Below are 22,874 nucleotides of genomic sequence, written 5' to 3' on the forward strand. Positions count from 1 at the left end.
AACGCTTTCCCTATGAACCCAGTATGATGTCACACACATAGGAGGGCAGACGCCACAATGGGTTTTGCCTACTTTGGACACCTGCTCTTGCAAGAATGTATTGTACCAAATAAACACTTTGCTGCTTCATCAATTTTGTTCAGATTGTATTTTAAGGAGCAGGATTAAGGGTTTTAGGACCCACTATTTTTTTTTATTTTTTTATTTTTTATTTTTTATATTCATTTAAGAAACCTTAAAACATCAATGACTTCCCTTCTTATCTTTCCATGCTTCATTTTATATAGCATAAATCCTTGCATATTTTATATAAACTAAACTATTCAGTATTCCATTATTGCATCCATCAAAACTTATTGACACTTTTGAATTTATCTCAATGCAGCCAACGTTTTTAAGCGTACACAACCCCCCCCCATGTATTCAATAAACATTTTCCAACCTTCTTTAAATGAATGTTTTTCTTGTTCTCATATTCTCTACGTTAGATCCGCAAGCTGCGCATATTCCATCAGTTTAAGTTGCCATTCTTCTTTGGTTGGGTTTTCCATTTTGGGGCTAACAAAACACTGGCTGCCATAGTGGCATACATAAATAACCTTTTTTGACACCTGGGAATTTCCATCTGAATTATCCCCAATGAAAAGGACTCTGTTTTTTGTTTTGTTTTTTGGAAAGGTGCTTTTAAACATTTTCTTCATTGAAAAATATGTTTAAAAGGACCCATTTCTTACAGTGGACAAAGCTGATCTTCTTGAACATTACCCCCCTCTTCTTTTTGTCCCCCTCTCTTATCTCTGTCTCTTTGGGTAGTAAGTATCCGAAACTGTCTGATAGCTGGGGTTTCTTACCTCTCTGTGCATCTTATCTTCGGACCCTGCTTCTCTGCTCCCACACGACTGGCCATTTCAGTCAGAGGTAAACTGACAGCCGCTGTGCCCACATACTGCAGCTACCCACCTCAAGAAGAGAAGTGAGATGGTGCCCATCTGCTCCTGCCCCTCTCAGTAAAAGACAAAGAGGCACTGTGCCAGTAGTACTGCTGCTGTCTAGAACAGTGTGAGAGAGACTGGGCAATGTGGTTCTCCCCTGGTTGTAGGAGAGAGGCTAGCCATTGTGACCTCATTCTGATGCGCCCCTGCCCGTAGGAAAGAGGCTAGCCATTGTGACCTCATTCTGATGCTCCCCGGCCTGTAGGAGAGAGGCTAGCCATTGTGACCTCATTCTGATGCTCTCCTCCCTGTAGAGGAGAAACTGGCCATTGTGATTCAATTCTGATGCTGCCTGCTGCTAGAAGAGAAACCGGCCATTGTGACTTCCAAGGTCACTGTGACCTTCTGTTGAGGCTGCTTTCCAGAAGAGGAGAGCCTGGCTTTTGTGATCTTGTGCTGGTGCATTTTGTCTGAAGGAAAGAAACTGGTGATTGTAACTTAATGATGATTTTCCTACCTAAAAAGCAGAGGCTGGGTGTTGTGACCTTTCGCTGATGCGCCCTGCCTGGAAGGGAGAGGCCTTGACATTATGTCTTCACATGAATGCACCTTACAGACTCACATGGCTTTGTACGGATTCTGCCCACCTGAAAAAGAGAGAAACTGAGCAACATGCCCTCCCACAATGGCTGTTGGTCCACATTCTCAATTGGGTATGCAGCAGGTCTCTGACAGAGGGCCCAGCTCAGTCAAATTGGTCTCTGCTATGACATAATTATTATCAAAGTGCTTGCTGAATAAGGCTTCTTAAGACTTAGAATCTCCTCTCCTGCCTGTAAAACAGCATTTTTTGTTGGCTGATGTGTAAATGGAAAGTGTCACTTCACAATTGCAAATATGCTCTTTATGTTTCCATGACTTTCTCAATGACAAAAATGATCTTCCCAATAATAATAATGTTGTCCACAATGTCAGTAAAAGCTGAATTTGCAATCCTCTTACGCCTAACTTTAGGTATGATGAGATCAGACAGCCATTTGCCAACCGTTGTCACCCTAAAGCTCTTTTAAAATAAACTTCAAAGAGGAGGTGTTGGTTCTGAGAAAGCAAATCACAGAGGTGGATGATGCATAGCTAATTTCCCCCCTGCTGCTGTTTCAAGTACAACTGAGTAATAGACCAGGTAATTCTGAAACTGTCTCCTTTTGATAACTCAGGTGTCATAATTTCTGGACATACATTAAAACCAGCTCAAAAGTTGACACGGTGTGTCTGGGTACGTCTGCTTTTGACAAGCTAAGCTGCACCTCGACCTGTCAAAGTAGCCACAAAGTCATTCTCTCTCTCTCTAAAACAAACTTTATTAGATTTCTGTCCAAAGAAAGACTGGTGAGGATGAAACAATTTTTGAAAAGAAAAATAAGGCTACCTTCCCCTTTTATAAACAGCTAGATATGAAGAATAAACTTTGCGTGCATGATGGATGTTGGGTACTGAAGAATCCAGGACATAGAAAGAAATCCATGGAGCCAACCTGGTGTTCCTACAAGTTGTGCATCCATACAGCCCCAAACTCACTGCTACCCTGCCCCACCCCCATCCAGGTAAGCTGTAGTGACACCAGTGTCAGGAAGACAGTTCCACCCCACCCCACTCTTAACTTATGCTTGGTCATTTGGTCCAGTAGAAAGAGAGAAAGCAGAGACAGAGCTTCTCAGAAAGGCTCCTAATTAGAGGGGTAGGAAAAGAAGCATCTAAGGACAGAATAAGAGAGATTTTGGATGTAAGTTGGAGAGAGGGTGGATGGACGGAAGGGGAAGAGAGGGAGATCTAGTGTATCAAAGGCAGCAGAGAGGTCAAGGAGAATGAGGGCCAAGCAACTGATTTAATGGAGGAAGACCCACCGGAAATGAGCTGCTGTGCTCCATAGGTGTCAGGGACTGTGCTGAGGAGAGCTGCACTGAGGAGGAATCGTGGGAGACTTCCCCTCCCCCTGCTCCTGAGCAGGATCCTGAATCTTCCCAGGAGCAGTGGGACTGTATAGATTTGGAACAGTGGTTTGCAGAGGGGCATAGTTCAGAAGACAGAAGTTGGGAAGAACTGGGTGGTGAACAGCTAGAAGAAGAAGAACTGGGAGAGAGAGAGTTAGCAGACTCACTTTTGCTGGAAAGCGTCCATCTGCTCAGCCCAAGGTCGAAGAGAGCAGATAAGGTGGCAGCACAGAAAGCACAGTGGTTGCACGATCAAGTTGAAAGATGCAGAAGTGACATGGGTGACAAGGGAGGAAGTGGGTGAAATCCTTAATTGGGAGCACCTTCATTCCTAGGAATGGTTTCTTTGTTCTCTTGCTGTGATCATTAAAATTTCTAACTGATAAGAGACTCCTTTCGCTTTGTTCTGTTTATCTACTGCCAAAGGGAGGGGGGTGGGAAGGAAGCTGAGTTACTGAAGCCTGATATTAGGCCCAAAACTCTGCAAAGTCTGTGGAGATTGAGTTTTTGCTAATAAAGAGTTAACTTCAACTGTGGACTGTGTGATTACTGATTGGCACGCTCTGTGACACCAATTAGCAGTGTCTCTCCAGGGTTTTGGACGATGGACATTTTCAGCCATGCCAGGAGATGCTAGGGACCTTCTGCAAGCAAAGCACTCAGCCCTTGCCCAGTTTTGAGAAGACTCTCTGTCATCCAGACTTCTGGAAGGGAGGCACTGATGATCTGCCCCTGCAAAAGCGAGCTTTTAAAATGCCCTCTGTGTTTGGTTATTGTATTTGCAAAGAGCTATGCAGCCTTATGAAATGGCCTCAATAGTTCACCTTAGCTGCAACGTGCATTTCCGAAACCAAAGCATATAACTAATTCAATAGGAAGCAAATGGGACTGAAGAAGTTTTAAGAAGCAAGTTATATACTGTTACAAAAGATATATTCAGCCGCTTGGCCACAGAAGTCAATAAAGCTATGATGAATTACAGCAACTGATGGTCTAACCTGTATAGCTTTATGTACTTTAGCTGTGGTATTTGAAATATGCCCTTTACATACTTGGGGTTTATTGAAAAATACACAATAATTTTCATAACCGTGGCTTGTAATTCTTAGGATTTTCATGGGACTTCTTGTTCCAGGATTTTGTTTGAAATGTATTTATTTTTCATCCCTGAGGGTCATGCTGGGAAAGTTAAAAGAAAAACAAGGCACCATTTGACAGATATTATTCTTCGGTGCTGCAAAGCTTTTTGGTGGGTAAAAAGCAATTAGAAAGTTGCACCTGAATTCAGTTTTTGCTACACACATTTGCTATACACATAATGAGCAACATGTAAAGAATAGGAATGTTTCTTCAACAATTAATTCTTAATTGCTGGTTCACACATGCATGGTCATCATATATTGATTCTAATATCAAAAAATGTCGTAAGTATGGCTGGTCTGTCACAGTTGGAACAGTCACAGCACCTGAAATCACCCCAAACTTTTCAACTGAGTCAATTCACACCTCCAACTGCAAGGCTGAAATTACACATGACCCAAGCTATAGAATCATGGAGGAGACTTTGGAAGCCACCCAGCCCAGTGTAGGATCTGCAGTGTAAGCCTTCCTCAACCTCATGCCCTACAGATGGTTTAGACTACAATTCCAGTCATCCCTACCCATAGGGATGCAATGATTCTTCAACATGAACTTCGTTGGTCATGTGGTGTGGATGCCTGATTATTGTCTTCCAAAGCAACTATTCTATTCCAAACTCGAAACTGGAAAGTGTAATGCTAATGGTCAACAAAAGAAGTTTAAAGATTAAAGAGGAAGGCATGCTTGGCAAATCCACACCGTGATCAACTCCCACCCGGAAACCTTTGTCCCCACTGTGGAAGGACGTGTGGATCCAGAATTGGCCTCCACAGTCACTTACGGACTCACTGTTAAAACTGTGTTCATGGAAGATAACCTCACTCGGCTATGAGTGATCGCCAAAGAAGAGGAACCCATAGGCCATGCTGGCTAGGGCTGATGGGAGTTGTAGTCCAAAACATATGAAAGATACCAGGTCAAAGAGTGTTGAGCTATAGCATACCTGACTGACAACCACCTAGTTTCTTGCTTAAACACCTTCAATGGAGGAGAGCTTGCCACCTCCCAAGAGAGTCTGACTGTCCCTCCTTCTTCTCAAAAAGTTGTCCTGGGCTATGATTCATAGACACCAACTGAATGGGCCCATGTCCCAATAAAATATTTGGACGACCACCCCCCAATATTGAGAACAATCAGGGGGGCAGACGAGGCTGTGTGGGGAGCTGCATGTGGTGTGGCTTCAGTAGCTGTTGGCTCCTCTTTATCCTGAGGGAAAGGAAGGGGGAAGCAGCCCCAGGCCGGTGGCAGTGGTAGGAAGAAGAAGAGGAGGCTAAGCGCCAGAAAGGAGGAGCCAGCAGCCATTGTAGCCTGCTGCTGCCACCTTTGGCTCCACCCCTTGGCTCCTCCCAGAATCCCATCATGCATGTGTCATTGCCCCCCCCATCTTCTGCTCAAGTTGCCAGCTCTGCTATGAATGCCTTGCTGCACATTACGGTGCCTGAATCAGGGCCATGGTGTGTGCTGCTGCTGTTAAAGTGACCAGACTAGGCATTTTCAGCTTACCACCATCGCAACAACTTTTCGCTAAGAAAGAAGAATAAATCAGTTCTCAGGCTGGAGGGGAAGTGACCCTCTCACTATAGTCGTGACTATCCACCCATCACATTCTAGGACACGAGAACTGCAAAAGACAGGTTTGCAAAATACAGTGGTGCCTCGCAAGACGAAAAGAATCCGTTCCACGATTCTCTTCGTCTAGCGGTTTTTTTGTCTTGCGAAGCAAGCCCGTTGACGGCTTAGCAGATTAGCGCTATTAGCAGCTTAGCGGCTTTTAGCGGCTTTTAGCAGCTTAGCGGATCAGCTGATAAGCGGCTTAGCGGCTTAGAAAAGGGGTGGGAAGGGGAAAAAACCCACAGGAACTCGCAAGACATTTTCGTCTTGCGAAGCAAGCCCATAGGGAAATTCGTTTTGCGAAGCGCCTCCAAAACGAAAAACCCTTTCGTCTAGCGGGTTTTCCGTCTTGTGAGGCGTTCGTCTTGCGGGGCACCACTGTACATTTCCTAGGGTTGCCATGTTTCAAAAAGTAAAAGTCAGGACACTCCAGAAGTTTTTTAAGGAAGACCTCAATTTCCCCCCCGGAAAACCCAAAGAAATCGAAACATGATTTTTTTGATTGACTTGCCTAAGATCCAGGACAAAGCACCACATTTTGGAAATTCCCCCCAGACATCAATTACACCTTTGAAATCCCAGGAATGGGAAAATCCGGACGTATGGCAGCCCTATGTTTCCTACAGTGTTCAATGCTAAAGATACTTCGGAAAGGAAGAGACTGAATTCATTTGCAGCTTGATGAACTCTGTTGTCACCTTGTGGCAAGCTCTGCTTCAGCATGGAGAGCTTAATCTTGACACATCATCTAGGCACATTACATCTTGGAAGACGGGGAGGAAACCCCACCGTTTTATCAGCTTCATGCTGATATGGTTATTTAGCAGAGGTTTCAGACATATTTAAAATGATGCATTTACTGCCCTTGACATGGGATAAGTTGCGACTGCTTCGGAACCTGATGCAAGAAATGTTTAAAGAGAATGTCAGCAGTGGCTGGCAGGATGCCATCAGCAGTCTTGCTAAAAGGTGAGCTGCAGAAGACTGATTTTTCAAATAGGGTTTACTTTTTTATTGGTTTTCACAATATTATAAACAAACAAACAAACACACAAGACAAACAAACAAACATAACAAACATAAATCATAGCCTTACTGAAAATTACAGTTATTAACTTTGTTAAGTGACTTCCTCGCTTCCCCTTGGTTGAATTTCATTGCATGTCCTTTTAATGGTTTTCCAAATCCCAATTTTTATGAAATTTAACTTAAACATTAACATCCTTAAATCTTCACCTTATATAATTAAACATATTAATTCATCACTTAACATAAATAAAATCCTAGGCCTATTAAGTATCTGCAAGCTATTTCTGGTTAATTTAACTTAACAAATTTAACTAAATAATCATTAAATTTATTCCATTCTTCCTGATATTCCTCCTCCTTCTGGTCGCGGACTCTTCCGGTTAGGTTGGCTAGCTCCGAAAAATCCATCATCTTCATCTGCCATTCTTTCCAAATAGGGTTTATTTATTCATGAGGCTGATCAAATCAGGCTTTTCCAGAGCCGTCTAGTTAGTAAATGCAAAATGGCTAAGGGATACACATTTTAAGTTGCATAGTACGCACAGAGCCTAGGACTTGCTTATCAGAAGGTCGGCGGTTCGAATCCCCATGAGCTCTCGTTGCTTGGTCCCTGCTCCTGCCAACCTAGCAGTTTGAAAGTACGTCAAAGTGCAAGTAGGTACCGTTCTGGCGGCAAGGTAAACGGCGTTTCCGTGCGCTTCTCTGGTTCTCCAGAAGCAGCTTAGTCATGCTGGCCACATGACCTGGAAGCTGTACGCCAACTCCCTCAGCCAATAAAGTGAAATGAGTGCTGCAACCCCAGAGTCGGCCACGACTGGACCTAATGGTCAGGGGTCCCTTTACCTTTACCTTTAGTACACACAAGGTGAATGACACGTGACTTTAGTTTGCTTGCTTCTTTATTTATTTATGGTTTCCCACCCTGCCCCCCCCCAAAGCATGCAAACAAAATAATAATAGTAACTAGCATTAGGATGTCAAAAGAACAGGAAAGTTATAACAATTTCCTATTTACAGATGTAACTGAAATCGCATTCAGTTTCTGCATACGGCTCCTTCGTCAGCTAGAGGTAAAAAGTTAAAAGACCCCTGGATGGTGTTGTGGAGCTCATCTCGCTTTTCAGGCTGAGGGAACTGGCGTTTGTCTACAGACAGCTTTTTGGGTCATGTGGTTAGCGTGACTTAATCACTTCTGGTGCAACGGAACAACGTGACTAAAGCCAGAGCACATGGAAACACTGTTTACCTTCCCGCTGGAGCGGTACCTATTTATCTACTTGCACTGGTGTGCTTTCGAACTGCTAGGTTGGCAGGAGTTGGGACAAAGAGATATCACCCTGTTGCGGGGATTCAAACCGTCAACCTTCCAATCAGCAAGCCCCAGAGGCTTAGTGGTTTGAACCACAGCGCCACCCACGTCCCTTTACCTCAGCTACAAGCCTATTATCTGTGTCTCTCTTTGTTCTCTACCATGACTAGTGTGGCTAATATTTAAAGGCAAAGGCAAATTTTTAGGAATTTAAAGAGATGGAAGAGAAATTCATACCTCCAGAAATCTGACCATGCAGACTTAAACACAGCTATGTCTCTTAATTCTATGTCTCTAATTAAGTAATGTGTTCTAAAATGCATATATTATGGGACAACAACATAGAAAATGCACTATATTAAAGAAAAATATTTGCATATTATGCAGAATTACCTGTACAAATCAAATGTGTGTATTAGAAATGCACACTAAAATGCTGGCAGATTTTCAGGAAGAAATTTGCTATATATATAAATCATAAACTGTTATGGAATACAGCAAACTAAAGTTGAGGATGGAAAAATGAGAAACTGAGAGAAACCAGCTTTGACAGATTCATGCATCCCTATAGATTACAAAATAATAATAATAATAATAACATGAAGCCATGTACATTTTGAGCTGTATTCAGCTCTTCTCTTCTGGGATAATATGAAAAGTAAGCAATAACAAAAGAAGAATAAAAAGGGAAACGATACATTACAAAAGCTTTTCCTCTCAAATTGTCCACATTAGAGATTTTCTAGCAGGCAATGAAAACCCCCCAAACATTCAACCAGAGCAACATTATATATGCAGAAGTGCGTGGCGAGTTCCCACCTCCCCATCAGAAATAGATACAAGACACCAATATTTTAGGTTAATGGGCGAAAATAGGCCACAACTTTATTGATTACAGGAATTGAGCAATATTGGCTTAGGCATTGGTCCTATCGACTAACCGGCTTCAGCCTGATTGCTTGAAGGGTTTACCACCAGTAGGGGGAGTCCTGCTGATGCACATCAACTAGGAGCTCCCCCGGGGTCACCGCTCAGGGGTGTGCCTTAGGCCCACACCTCCATAGGCTTCGGACAGGGCAACGCCCCCCCCCCGGAATCCTTTACCAGACTACCCTTCGATATGGGGGAAGGCGATGGCGCTACCTCCCCCCTCTCATCTGCATAACAATACCCTCACCAATGCCTAACCGCCAGTGCTGAGGAGGTTGTGACGATTTGCTACGAGGCAGGTGAAAAACCAAATGGCTGGTGCCAATTTGCCAAGTGGAAAAAATTCCTACCAGGCCCCTTGATGGCGACCAAGCGAAGTCCATAGCAATGTCAGAGTGCCAAACCTGAAAGGGTGGGAGGGTGGGAAACCGGGGCAGCTGGAGCAAAGAAAGAGGGAAATCATTGGCCGTGTCAGCCCTAAATAGCACTGGCCACGCCTCCCAGGCCAGCTGATTGGCTGGCAAAGGAGATGACGTGTCCGAGGATTCCCCCAGTCTCGCGGGGGCTGGCCTACAGCCCCCGCGCACGTGGGGAAGGTGTGAAGCCCACAACCCCACCTCCTCTCCAGCTTGGAAGTGGCTTTAACACGAACACTGCCTTAAGATAAACAGAATGTGTTTGGTACAATTTCCCAACTTTAAGTAGGAATGTTAAAATGCAGAACCGACAGCCAAAGTGGCTTTAAATAATTAACAGTGCAATGCTAAACATATTTACACAGAAGCAAGACCTAGTGCATTCAATCTGACTTCTTTCTGAGTAGACATGCAGAGAATTGTGTTGTAAATCACTTTTCTTTCTCAAACAAAAGAGAGAACTTTGCCTGGAAAATGGGTATTCATTCCCAATCGAGCTAATGATGTAGTTGAGAAAGGGTGTTCCATTAACAGCTTCCCGGCAGACCAATCTTTCTCTGTCTCTCTCTCTCTCACTTTCAATAACACAATTTTTTGTTGCATAATTCTTAGGACTGCTTAGAAGTAATTGTGGTGGATGAATGAACACACTAAATGGAAACTGCATCACTTGTACGCAATGATTCAAGCTATCCTAGAATGGGTGCATCTTAAGAAGAGCTGCAGGGAAATGCTTGCGTGATAAGAGTGAATAGCAAAGGTAATAACATGATGAAATGCTGTACCTTGGAGGGGAATTATTCAATTTAAGCCTTTACATAGAATATTCCGGGTGCCCGTCTGAATGACATAAGCTGTGCTGCCTTGTGTTATCAGGAGATAATGCGGTTGTGACAATTTGCTCAGTGGCAAGAATCCATTGCCTGGTTCCCACAGGCAAAATGGCGTGCCGAGATGATCTCCCAGTGTTTAGGAAAGCAACGTGTACAGAATTAACTTTGGCTCTTGGGTTTCTGCAGATGGAAGAGTAAACTGCAAGTGCTTGATGGAGCACTGTCTAGACCTGAGTTTTTACCGGCAGTGTTATTAGCTGACATTCAGGCATATTCCTGAAAATAACTGTTCTGCCATAAAAGCCAACTTCCCCCTTTTTTTTTTTTTTTGTAATCCCTCAATGGCTGCTTAAAATACCTAGAATTAAAAAGGTAATAGCTGACCAGATTCTCCTTCTTCAGGTTGTCAGACTAATAACACTGCCAATAATAGCTCGGGTTAATATTTCAGAAATTGAAACCCTAACTTTACTACTCCAGGCGCTTGCCCCCAAAGTTGTCCCTAACAATCCCATCGAAAATGAAGAAGAAGAAGAGTTTGGATTTGATATCCTGCTTTATCACTACCCGAAGGAGTCTCAAAGCGGCTAACATTCTCCTTTCCCTTCCTCCTCCACAACAACACTCTGTGAGGTGAGTGGGGCTGAGAGACTTCAGAGAAGTGTGACTAACCCAAGGTCACCCAGCAGCTGCATGTGGAGGAGCGGGGAAGCGAACCCAGTTCACCAGATTACGAGTCTATCGCTCTTCACCACTACACCACACTGGCTCCAGTGATGACCAGTGAGTTTGTATTCTCCATATACTGAAACCCAAAGACAAGATACAGTGGTACCTCGGGTTACATATGCTTCAGGTTACAGACTCCGCTAGCCCAGAAATAGTACCTTGGATTAAGAACTTTGCTTCAGGATGAGAACAGAAATCGTGCTCTGGTGGTGTGGCGGCAGCAGGAGGCCCCATTAGCTAAAGTGGTACCTCAGGTTAAGAACAGTTTCAGGTTAAGAACAGGCCTCCGGAACGAATTAAGTTCTTAACCCAAGGTACCACTGTATACCCATTGTCACCCAGTTAAGTACAGTACATGTGCACCATTGGTCAAATAATCAGTGATAGTGATGCTCAGCAGTTTCGAGGAGGAAGGCGTAGGTCCATTGTCAAACAGTTACATAATGCTATGACATATCATATAAATTAATTCGTGCAGCCCAGCCCTTAATGACTCAACATGTTATAAATATTTTTGCAATGCCGGATATAACATTGCTACATGGGCAGCCCAGCTGCCTAGACAACCACTTTAAATGCGTCACAAGGGAATGCTGTTCTATTGAGATATCGTTCTCAGATGCTCTTCAAGCTGTGGCTCATCCAGCACTTGTCCTATCTTGGGATATGCTGAAGCCTAATGGATTAATTTAAGACTGGGATAAAGTAGGATGACAAATGGAGCCAGTGAACCACAATCTTTCACTCATGGAGGGATGATCTTTGCTTGCCCTGAGTTTGGGAAGAGATATGTGGAGGAACCGTTTTTCCAACCCCTCCAACAAACGTATCTCTCTAACATGCTTAGCATTTAACCTAGTAGAGCATTGTGGAATTTTTAAAGGGCTTCTAGAAAGACTGGGGGCTCATTCATTCATTCATATTATTTAGCGTAGCTGAAACTATTCTTTAGCAAACACTTTTGGCAATTCTGAAGGCTGGCTGTTTGTTTCAATGGGTTTGCCTGTTTCTTTGGATCCTCCTTTACTGTCACTTGGCCAAATCGATGTCATCTGGTAGGCTGATCAGATTATGACCCTTGATTGGGTGAGAGCCCCCGTGTGACTAATTTAGGGAGGAGAAGCAGAGGGCAATATACAAGCCGTATTGGCTGTGGCTTTTGCACACACACACACACACACAGAGAGAGAGAGAGAGAGAGAGAGAGAGAGAGATGGAATAGATTTGGAACTGCTTAGTTAAATGTTTCCACTTCCGCCTTTCTTTATAACACAGTTGGGATTTCAAATGAATGTTGTGAGCGTATCTTACAGTTTTAAGAACATTCTAGATGGAATAATTCTAAGGAGTGTGCAATTCACTTGTTTTTCATATACAGTGGTGCCTCGCAAGACGAAATTAATCCGTTCCGCGAGTCTCTTCGTCTAGCGGTTTTTTCGTCTTGCGAAGCAAGCCCATTGACGGCTTAGCGGATTAGCGCTATTAGCGGCTTAGCGGCTTTTAGCGGCTTATCGGCTTATCAGATCAGCTGATAAGCGGCTTAGCGGCTTAGAAAAAGGGGGGGGGAGGAAAAAAAAACCGCAGGAACTCGCAAGACATTTTCGTCTTGCGAAGCAAGCCCATAGGGAAATTCATTTTGCGAAGCGCCTCCAAAACGGAAAACCCTTTCGTCTAGCGGGTTTTCCGTCTTGCAAGGCGTTCGTCTTGTGGGGCACCACTGTATCGTGAATAAAGTATCATATACTTACTATCTATCTATCATCTATCTATCTATCTATCTATCTATCTATCTATCTATCTATCTATCTCTATCATCTATCTATCTATCTATCTATCTATCTATCTATCTATCTATCTATCATCTATCTATCATCTATCTATCTATCATCTATCTATCTATCTATCTATCTATCTATCTATCTATCATCATCTACCTATCTACCTATCTATCTTCTAGGACTACTTGTATGAAGTGGCTTTTTGTACACTTCTGCCTTATCTGAGAGCTGGTTCTCCATGAAACTGGAGAAATGCAAGCACAGTTGTTCTTAGCAGGATAATGATGATTTATTTGATTTGTGCATTGCCTACACAGAAGCCTCTAGGCGACATACAAATAAGAAATATGATTTAAAATACAAAATACAATTACATCTCATATAAAAACATCAATGACCCACCCATCCATTACACAAAACAATAGATGGGGGGCGGGAATGCTTCCCAGTACTAGAAACAACAATAGCAACCACGATAAAACTGTCATTGAGAGGGAGATGTTAGCTGTAAACCCTAAAATCCTTTCCCCTGTGAAAACTGAAAATTACTAACACACACACACATTCTTGTATGGGGGGTGGGGACTGTCTCTGCATAACACTGAAGGGATTGTACAGAAGATATCAAGTAAATTTCCCTGGGGGAGAGTGTTGCATAGGCTGGGAGTCACCCCTTTTTCTTGTTGCCACATTTCACATTTCTGACAGAGGAGGCACTGTGAGAAGGGCTCTGGAGATGATCTTAAGGCCTGGGTAGTCAAGTAATACTTACAATTAATTATGTATTTTATGGATTGTTTAATATATTTATAGTGTAACCTGCCCTGGGGTCATAAAATACAAATGGTGGAATTTAAGCATCATCATCATAATAATAATAATAATAATAATAATAATAACAACAACAACAATTGATTTTCATTCACGTAAGGTAAAGGTAAAGGGACCTCTGCCCATTAGGTCCAGTCATGACTGACTCTGGGGTTGCAGTGCTCATCTCGCTTTATTGGCCGAGGGAACCAGCATACAGCTTCCGGGTCCTGTGGCCAGCATGACTAAGCCGCTTCTGGCGAACCAGAGCAGCGCATGGAAATGCCGTTTACCTTCCCGCCAGAGCGGTACCTATTTATCTACTTGCACTTTGACGTGCTTTTGAACTGCTAGGTTGGCAGGAGCAGGGACCGAGCCACGGGAGCTCACCCTGTTGCGGGGATTTGAACCGCTGACCTTCTGATCGGCAAGTCCAAGCTCTGTGGTTTAACCCACAGCACCATCCACGTTCAGGGGTTAAATCATATAATGTTTTATAGGTTAAAGACAACACTTTGCATTGGGCCTGAAAACACACTGGAAGCCAGCAAAAACACCTGCCATAATATGTTCAAAATGCAGGGCCCCATGAGTAAACATGCTGCCATTTGGAGCGGCCTGGTGGACTTAATTCAGCTCATACGTTGGAGGTTGCCCATCCTTGCACTGTAGAATGCATTGACTCTCCATAGTGACTTTAGATATCTAAATTGGAATCAATGCAGGAATCCAAAACCCGCAGCCTCCCTTGCCAAGATACGCTGGCAAATTAAAATAGCTGAACGGAAATGGATGGACCTAAGAGTTATTGGTCTGCTTAATATGCTCATCTCTCTAATGACCTCAACAAATATAATGGATCTAGGATCTGATATGTTTTCGCTGCTTGTCTCTTTAGCTTTAATAGTCAGTTGATCAGGAGAAGAATAGAGAGAATGCACGATGAAAGTCAATCAAAGCTAATCAAACAGCCTTTAAAAAATCTATTCAGTTTCTTCTTTTGAAACTTCCTAGCTGCTGCTGCTGCTGCCAAGGAAGCAGAACATAGCCAAGACATCATAGACACGGCTTTATTCACATCCATCTCATGAAGACCTAGCCAACTCCTGTTGCAACCAGGAGCTGAATGGGTGTTCTGCTTGAGCGGTAGGACTGCCAGCTCAGAATCATCACACACTTTGTGGGTCTGCTTAACACGTTATGAATTTTCTTTGTGGAAAGTGCTGCTGTGTAGCACCTGTTGAATGTATGAAGAAGTGCTTATCAGATACCAGGATGACACTGGCTACTATAATGGAAAAGGCTCTACACCATGCTCCCTGTGATCTAATCACAATAAACAGCATAATGTAGAACAAGGCTCCTCCAAATCATTTTATCATGGAGACTCAACTCCAGGCCCTATGAGATAGTACTCCTTATCCAAACCATTTCAATATAGTCTGTGGTACAGAGCAGTCACTGAAATTTCCTTGGATGATAGGCAGCCTGCACTGGGGGAAGTGAGACGCATATTCATATCAGTGGTTTGGTCCTATCTTCCAGTGGTTATTATGTTCCTATAGGGTAGTGCTGTGGTCTAAACCACTGAATCTCTTGGACCTGTTGATCAGAAAGTTGGCGGTTCAAATCCCCGCGACGGGGTGAGCTCCCGTTGCTCTGTCCCAGCTCCTGCCAACCTAGCAGTTTGCAAGCATACCAACGCAAATAGATAAATAGGTACCACTGTGGCGGAAAGGTAAACGGTGTTTCCATGCATTCTGGCACTCATCACGGTGTCCCGTTGCACCGGAAGTGGTTTTGTCATGCTGGCCACATGACCCATAAAAGCTGTCTGCAGACAAACGCTGGATCCCTTGGCCTGAAAGCAGAGATGAGCACCACACCCCATAATCAAATTCAACTGGACTTAACTGCCCAGGGATCCTTTACCTCTACCTATTATGTTCCTATCTGCTCAACTGATTGGTTCCAGAACAACTTGGTACCCATGGCAATTCTGCTCTGAGATGAAGCTGAGCTCTATTTCCCCTCCGCCTCATGCTGGTTGACATCTACATTTAAATGCTGGGATGCTTGTTAGGAATTTGTAGGGAGATGGTATCAATCAATATGAGATCTTGTGCCAGCAGTGGTTTGAGTGTTGGCTCAGAAGCAAAGGCCTGGGTTTTGATTGCCTTGAGGTGGAGTTTATGTATAGTGCTTAATGTGGCTGGTTGGTTTATTGGCATTTAGTGTGGGCAGGTATGAGGTTTAGATAATGACCAGCAGTCTGAGGTGTTGGGTAGTGGTTACTCCACTAACCGACCCCTATTGTTGACCGGCTGAGGAAGGGGATGCTTGGTGTGATGATCTTGGAGCCTGTCAGGTGCCAGCTGATGATCACTGAGGACCAGGTTGAGGCTGGGGCTGGCACTGGCACCTGTCAGGTCAAACACCTAGGGCTTCCTTTATGAGAAAATGGTTTTGCCTCCCTTCACAATAGCTTGGATGAAGGAGGCACAAGATTTTGTTTGGCTTGGTGCATGTTGTCTTTGTTGTATTTTCCTAAATATGTCCTTTTACCATAGCCATGTGTAGAGTCTTTATCCTGGGTATGGGGAAAATCGAAGCTACCGAGCCGCAATTTTGATGGTTAAAAATGAATAAATAAAAAGGGTGTATTGTGTTCTGTTTCAAAGGGGCCAAGTACTGGTGGCGGGAGGAACTTTGTGATAGGTGCCTGGAAAGACAGACCATATAGAAAAGTAAAAGAAAATAATCCAGGAAATTTATGTCAGACTTAGGGGTGGCATCAACAAGGCAGGTTGTGCCATCTTTTTTAAATGGTGGTTTAACCAAGCAGCTATCCTGAACTATTATATGTAATTGGAGTCTCACCATTTGGGATTAGGATTGCAGCAAGCACAGTAATTTCTCAAATGAATATCTCTCTCTATATTTTTCAAAAAATCGATGGCATAAATAATGGGGGGACGTACTGGCTTCACATAAGCATATGTTACTGAGCACAAAAGCTTTAATCAGGAAATGATGGATAACCATATTTAAGCAGAGTATTAGCCTAATGACGTATGAAAGTGTAGTGTAGTTAAGTTATATTCAAATTTATTCTTTTAAAAGTCCTTGCTTTTTCAAGTCACGATCACTTCATCCTTGTCCCCATGGATTAGTTCTCACTGTTAAACTAGCATTTGGCTTGCTCCATTTGAGACTGCAGGTGGGAGATGACATATTTGAATCTGAGTCACCAAGTGCAGGATGAAGTGGTTCAGTCATATAACCATAAAACTAGGCATATAGGAGTTAGTAATCTGGTTTGGATGTCTTCCATTAGATGCATAGATTCTGAATCATTAGTCTTATCCGCAAGCACTGATATTTTCCTTTATATATGAAATAACCTTAGTTCTGAACTTTGAGTTAGCATTTTATCAAGATTCGCACGAGCTATTTAAGGGTATTAATAACACCCAGTTTACTATACCTCGGGTTAATAACTTAATTCGTTCTGGAGGTCCATTCTTAAGCTGAAACTGTTCTTAACCTGAGGTTCTGCTTTAGCTAATGGGGCCTCCCGCTGCCACTGCCGCACGATTTCTATTCTCATCCTCAAGCAAAGTTCTTAGCCCGAGGTACTATTTCTGGGTTAGCGGAGTAACCTAAAGCGTCTGTAACCTGAAGCATCTGTAAGCCGAGGTACCACTGTAATGGTAAACCCTATAGGTTGTTCCCAAACTGAAGATAATGCCAATTATAGAAATCAGAGTGTATTTTGTCTTGATCCAAGTGAAGTATGACCCATTTAAGAGTAGAAGTATCTACATAATTTGCATATCAAAACTGTGCTAAGTATTCTTCAGTTTAAATGCTGGGTAGAAACTAGCAATTTCATTGGGGTGGCACACTGTCCCCTATAACTAAGATTGTGTGAATTTTGCACAAATTCTTTTTCTCTCTCTTTCAGGTCAGCTTGTTTCTTCTCTCTTCCTGGATTAGTCATATGGGTCAAAGATCATCCAGTGGACATTGAAATTCACCGACAAGGTCAACAAAATGCAGTAGATACAATACACAATCAAACTTTACACTTGCCAGCCTTTTCCCCAAAATGCATAGTCAAAAAGAGAGCTGCAAATGGAACTTTCAAATGTATAGATGCAGAGCTACAAATCCAGCCGCCTTTAGAATATGAAACGGCAAGGAAAAACTCCAGTAATGAGACTACAAACTCCTGGCTGAGATATCAAATACTAGCTCCAAACGAAATAGGTACCCCTTATTTAAGTACCACAAAGGACTCGAACTTTGCCGAACAAAAGATGACCTCCAACAGACCTGACACACCGAGCTCAACACCTAATGAGGCCAAAGAAATGGAAGTAGAGACTAAAAACAGTCCTACTGTCCATAATAGCCCACCAACCACAGAAATCTCTCAGGAACAAGGAACAGTTAAGGAAGAAAATCAAGAAAGGGAGGAAATTCTAATTTCCCGCACTTTAAAAAAGAATCTAAAAGATCCACCATTACGTCCCCCACCGAAAGAAGCGACAAATGGCTGTATCTGCACAAGAAAAAATTCCTCGCTGGACTTAATGACAGAACTAGAATGACTAAATGCTGTCAACCAGCCACCAACCCAAAAACGGATCCTACGCCTGTTGTCCTGGAATATCGCAGGGTGGGGAAACAAAGACGGAGACCCAGACCTAATGAACTTCTTTAAGGATTTTGAACTAATACTCCTACAAGAAACATGGTCAACTAGAGATATTAATATTAACGGATTCATCTCCTATACGAAACCCGCATTGAAAACAAACACGAAGGGCCGGCCGAAAGCAGGGTTCTGTTGTATGATCAAAGACAACTTAGGGTTTGAAATCAAGCAACTAGAAATATGTTTACCACTTGCACAAGCTCTACTTTTAACCCAAAAAAAAGACTCTTTGCTACTTGTAAATGTCTATATCCCCCCAACCAAAAACAACATCAGTAGTGAAAATTGGTCACAACTAACCTTTTATATAGAAAATCTGTCCGATAAATACCCAAATGCCTCACTGATAATAGCAGGTGATTTTAATGCCAGAGTGGGAACCAACAATGAACAACTATGTAGCAAACTAAATTGGAATACTGATAATGATATCGCACATGCCCTGAAAATAGGACGATTCTCCAGAGACAGGGTTGTTAACAACGAAGGCTTACGCCTACTTGAATTATGTAACAACTTTAATTTGCAGATTGTGAACGGTTCAACAAATGGCGATAGAAGCGGGGAGTTTACATACTTCTCCCCCCGAGGATGCAGTGTCATCGACTATATCCTTGTCCCTTATAATATTATAAATTCGATCATGGACCTCAAAATTGGAACGCGCACTGAAAGCGATCATCAGCCATTATTGCTGTCTATTAGCTTAAAGGACGAAACCAAAATAACTAAGCACAATATCATAGAACCTTCTCAATACAAACAAATGACCCAATTAAAATGGTCCCAGGAAATGAGTGCAGAAGTGGGGCATAAACTTACAGCTAACCTGAGAAAACAAGTATTATTCAACTTAAAGACCACTAATTCCTACTGTGATATTCCTAAAATTTATAATGAAATCTTCCAAATGCTTGTAGAGCTTAGTACTCCACCTAAAGTTTGGGAACTTAAATATAGCGCTAGCCCTTGGTTTGATGATGAATGTTTCCAGCTAAAAAGAAAACTGCGCCAAACATTTAAAAATAATCGCACTAAACTAGAGCCCTCTTATCTTGATGAAAAAAGAAAATACCATTATATTCTGGCCGAAAAGAAACAGAAATACGCAACCCAAAAATGGCTACAATTATTCGACTCAATTCAGAGTAAAAACAACAAAGCGTTCTGGAGCCTAGTGTACGGAGGACTGAAAGCCGAAAATCAACTAACTCTGCCACCAATTGCAGAATCCAAATGGTCCCAATACTTTACATCTGTATTTAACAATCTACACGGTGAACTTAAAGGAAATGAAACCATTAAAAATAAAATTAATAAACTCCAGGAGTGGCCAAGGGTAGAGGAAGAGGAAATTAGAGAGATAGTTAAAAACTTCAAATCGGGGAAATCTCCTGGGCCAGACGGTCTACCAATAGAACTATTTAAGACCTATATAGATTGGTGGGCAGAACCCTTAGCTCAATTGTTTACTCTTATAGATAAATATGGGACCATACCTGAGATATGGTTAAGATCAATAATTATTCCAATCTTTAAAAATGGCGACCCAAAAGAACCAAGGAATTATAGACCGATAAGCCTACTATCAGTGATAGGGAAAATCTACGCTAAGCACCTCTTATCTAAACTTCTTACCTGGATGAAAAATCTAAATTTACCAGGGAAAGAACAAATAGGTTTCTCCAAAGGTTGCTCTACTCTAGACCACTGTCTTACACTTATGCATCTGGTTGAAAAATACAGATCCCAAAGGCAATCTAAGATATACGCTGCTTTTGTAGATTTTCGTGGTGCATTCGACTCAATTGACCGCCCAAAGTTGTGGAGGAAACTCACAGAATTAAAAAATTGATCAGCGCTTATTGATTCTAATGCAAAATCTACATTCTTCCAATACCTGTCAAGTCAAACTTAACACCAAAGGTCACCTCTCCTCAGACATCCCAAACTCGAAAGGGGTAAAACAAGGGTGTATTCTTGCCCCCTTTCTATTTAATTTATTTTTATCAGACTTGCCAGATTACCTTCAAAAAATAGAATCACATGCCCCTAAACTCAATCAGAAACCAGTTCCTCTCTTATTATACGCAGACGATGCTGTCTTACTATCACTAACGAGCTTGGGTCTGAAACGTCTTATATCTTCACTGATCCTTTACTGCGAATGTAACAAACTCTCTATAAATTATGAGAAGACAAAAATTTTGGTCTTCTCGAATGGTTGGAAATTAGAGAAATGGAAAATAAGAGGGCAAGAAATCCAACAAGTGAAAATCCATAGATATCTGGGAATCTTATTCCAGAGCAACTTAGGGTGGGCAACCCATCGCACAAATGCCATAAAACAGGCAAAGTGCATCTCATCAGCAGTTGCCCGTTTTTATTATCAGAAAGGTAATCAATTTATTCCTGCGGCCAATCAGATATTTCAAGCAAAAGTGCAATCCCAGATATTCTATGGTATCCCGCTATGGGTCCAAGCATATAACAGTGATATAAAAAAGATTCACTCCAGCTTTTTGAGACGTATTCTTGGACTCCCTCTTATGATCAAATATGAAACAATGTGTGCAGAAATAGGCATACACACAATGGAATACTGGGCATGGTCCACCTCAATAAAGTATTGGTTACGCTGCCATTTTCGCTGCCCTCCATCAAGTCTGCTCGCTGATTTGCTCAAAGACCCTTATAAATCAAGATGGTATCAGCACCTTGAAAAAAAAATTGAATCTTTAGGCATCGAGCTGGAGCTCCTGTACAATTCTAATGAGCAATATATTCTCCATAATATCCTAACTAGACTAAAGGATGTCGAGAGACAAAATATTACGGCAGCTGTAAACAAAATTTGCTCCCCCAGATTCTACGATTTAAATATCTTAGATTGCAGAGCCAATTACGTCTCTAAATTAATAATCCCAGCCCAACGTAGGGCTTTTATGCTGGCCCGTTTGAATGTTTTTCCCTCAGCATTTGTCTGGGGAAGATATCAAAACATTCCCAGAAGCAAGAGATTCTGCAGATGTTCTATGAATGTCCCGGACACTGTAGAGCATATCCTCTTTCATTGCCCATTGTACAGTACGCTCCGTCAACGCGTGCTGTCCCCCCTTTCGGGTGGTCTGGAACCCCAGCAAGCTGAATGTGTGGGACTCTACCTATCCGACGCTGACCAAAGGGTAACGGCGGGGGTAGCCGAGTTTTTGGCAGCAGTCCTCCAAGGAGCAGGTTAACAAGGAAAACCACTGATTCTATATGTATATATTTATATTTGTATGTAGCCAACTCCTGCCTTTCTATATATATCTCAAGGCTTTTATATGTTATTTTCCTTTTATGGTTTTACCTGCATAATGCCTAATAAAGGTTTAAAGTGTAAAGTGTAAAAATAACTTAATTCGTTCTGGAGGTCCATTCTTAAGCTGAAACTGTTCTTAACCTGAGGTTCTGCTTTAGCTAATGGGGCCTCCCGCTGCCACTGCCGCACGATTTCTATTCTCATCCTCAAGCAAAGTTCTTAGCCCGAGGTACTATTTCTGGGTTAGCGGAGTAACCTAAAGCGTCTGTAACCTGAAGCATCTGTAAGCCGAGGTACCACTGTAATGGTAAACCCTATAGGTTGTTCCCAAACTGAAGATAATGCCAATTATAGAAATCAGAGTGTATTTTGTCTTGATCCAAGTGAAGTATGACCCATTTAAGAGTAGAAGTATCTACATAATTTGCATATCAAAACTGTGCTAAGTATTCTTCAGTTTAAATGCTGGGTAGAAACTAGCAATTTCATTGGGGTGGCACACTGTCCCCTATAACTAAGATTGTGTGAATTTTGCACAAATTCTTTTTCTCTCTCTTTCAGGTCAGCTTGTTTCTTCTCTCTTCCTGGATTAGTCATATGGGTCAAAGATCATCCAGTGGACATTATGACATCACAGCACCATTGGGTAGTGAGAGGTTGGCTGCAGAACATTTTGCTTCAGATGACTCAAGAAAATGGTTCATAAAAGCTGTTCATAAAATACAATTCCATAAAAGCTGTTCTTAAAATATGACCCCAGAGGTTTTCCTAACTGCTGATTTTTGAAAATATTAAATAGAACATTTTCTTCCAGTAGGGTCTGTAAGACAGGAGTGTGACCCCCTAATGATGATGAACTATCATAACCCCTGACCATTAGCTGGTGTTTAGGTAAAGGTAAAGGGACCCCTGGTCCAGTCATGACCGACTCTGGGGTTGTGGCGCTCATCTCGCTTTATTGGCCGAGGGAGCCGGCATACAGCTTCTGGGTCATGTGGCCAGCATGACTAAGCCGCTTCTGGCAAACCAGAGCAGTGCATGGAAACGCTGTTTACCTTCCCGCCGGAGCGGTACCTATTTATCTACTTGCACTTTGACGTGCTTTCGAACTACTAGGTTGGCAGGAGCAGGGACCGAACAACGGGAGCTCACCCTGTCGCGGGGATTTGAACCGCCGACCTTCTGATCGGCAAGTCCTAGGCTCTGTGGTTTAACCCACAGCGCCACCCGCACCCTGGTATTTATGGTAGGAGGAGTCTAATAGCTTCTGAAGAGCCACATGTTCTCTACCCTGCTCCAAGAGAATTGCGTGTCAAGGCCCCAAACCAGCCCTCCATAA

General features: G+C 42.6%; 1 long non-coding RNA gene across 1 annotated transcript; it reads left to right on the forward strand.

The window, feature by feature from the left end:
* Nucleotides 1–1,254: 1,254 nt before the first annotated feature.
* LOC307220977 lies at nt 1,255–22,261 on the forward strand. Its single transcript, XR_013841242.1, has 3 exons — nt 1,255–2,536; nt 9,971–10,118; nt 22,097–22,261. It is a non-coding gene; the product is annotated as an uncharacterized lncRNA (long non-coding RNA).
* The last annotated feature ends 613 nt before the right edge of the window (nt 22,262–22,874 follow it).

Source organism: Podarcis cretensis, assembly GCF_951804945.1.
Source record: "Podarcis cretensis genome assembly, chromosome: 7".
NCBI lineage: Eukaryota > Metazoa > Chordata > Lepidosauria > Squamata > Lacertidae > Podarcis > Podarcis cretensis.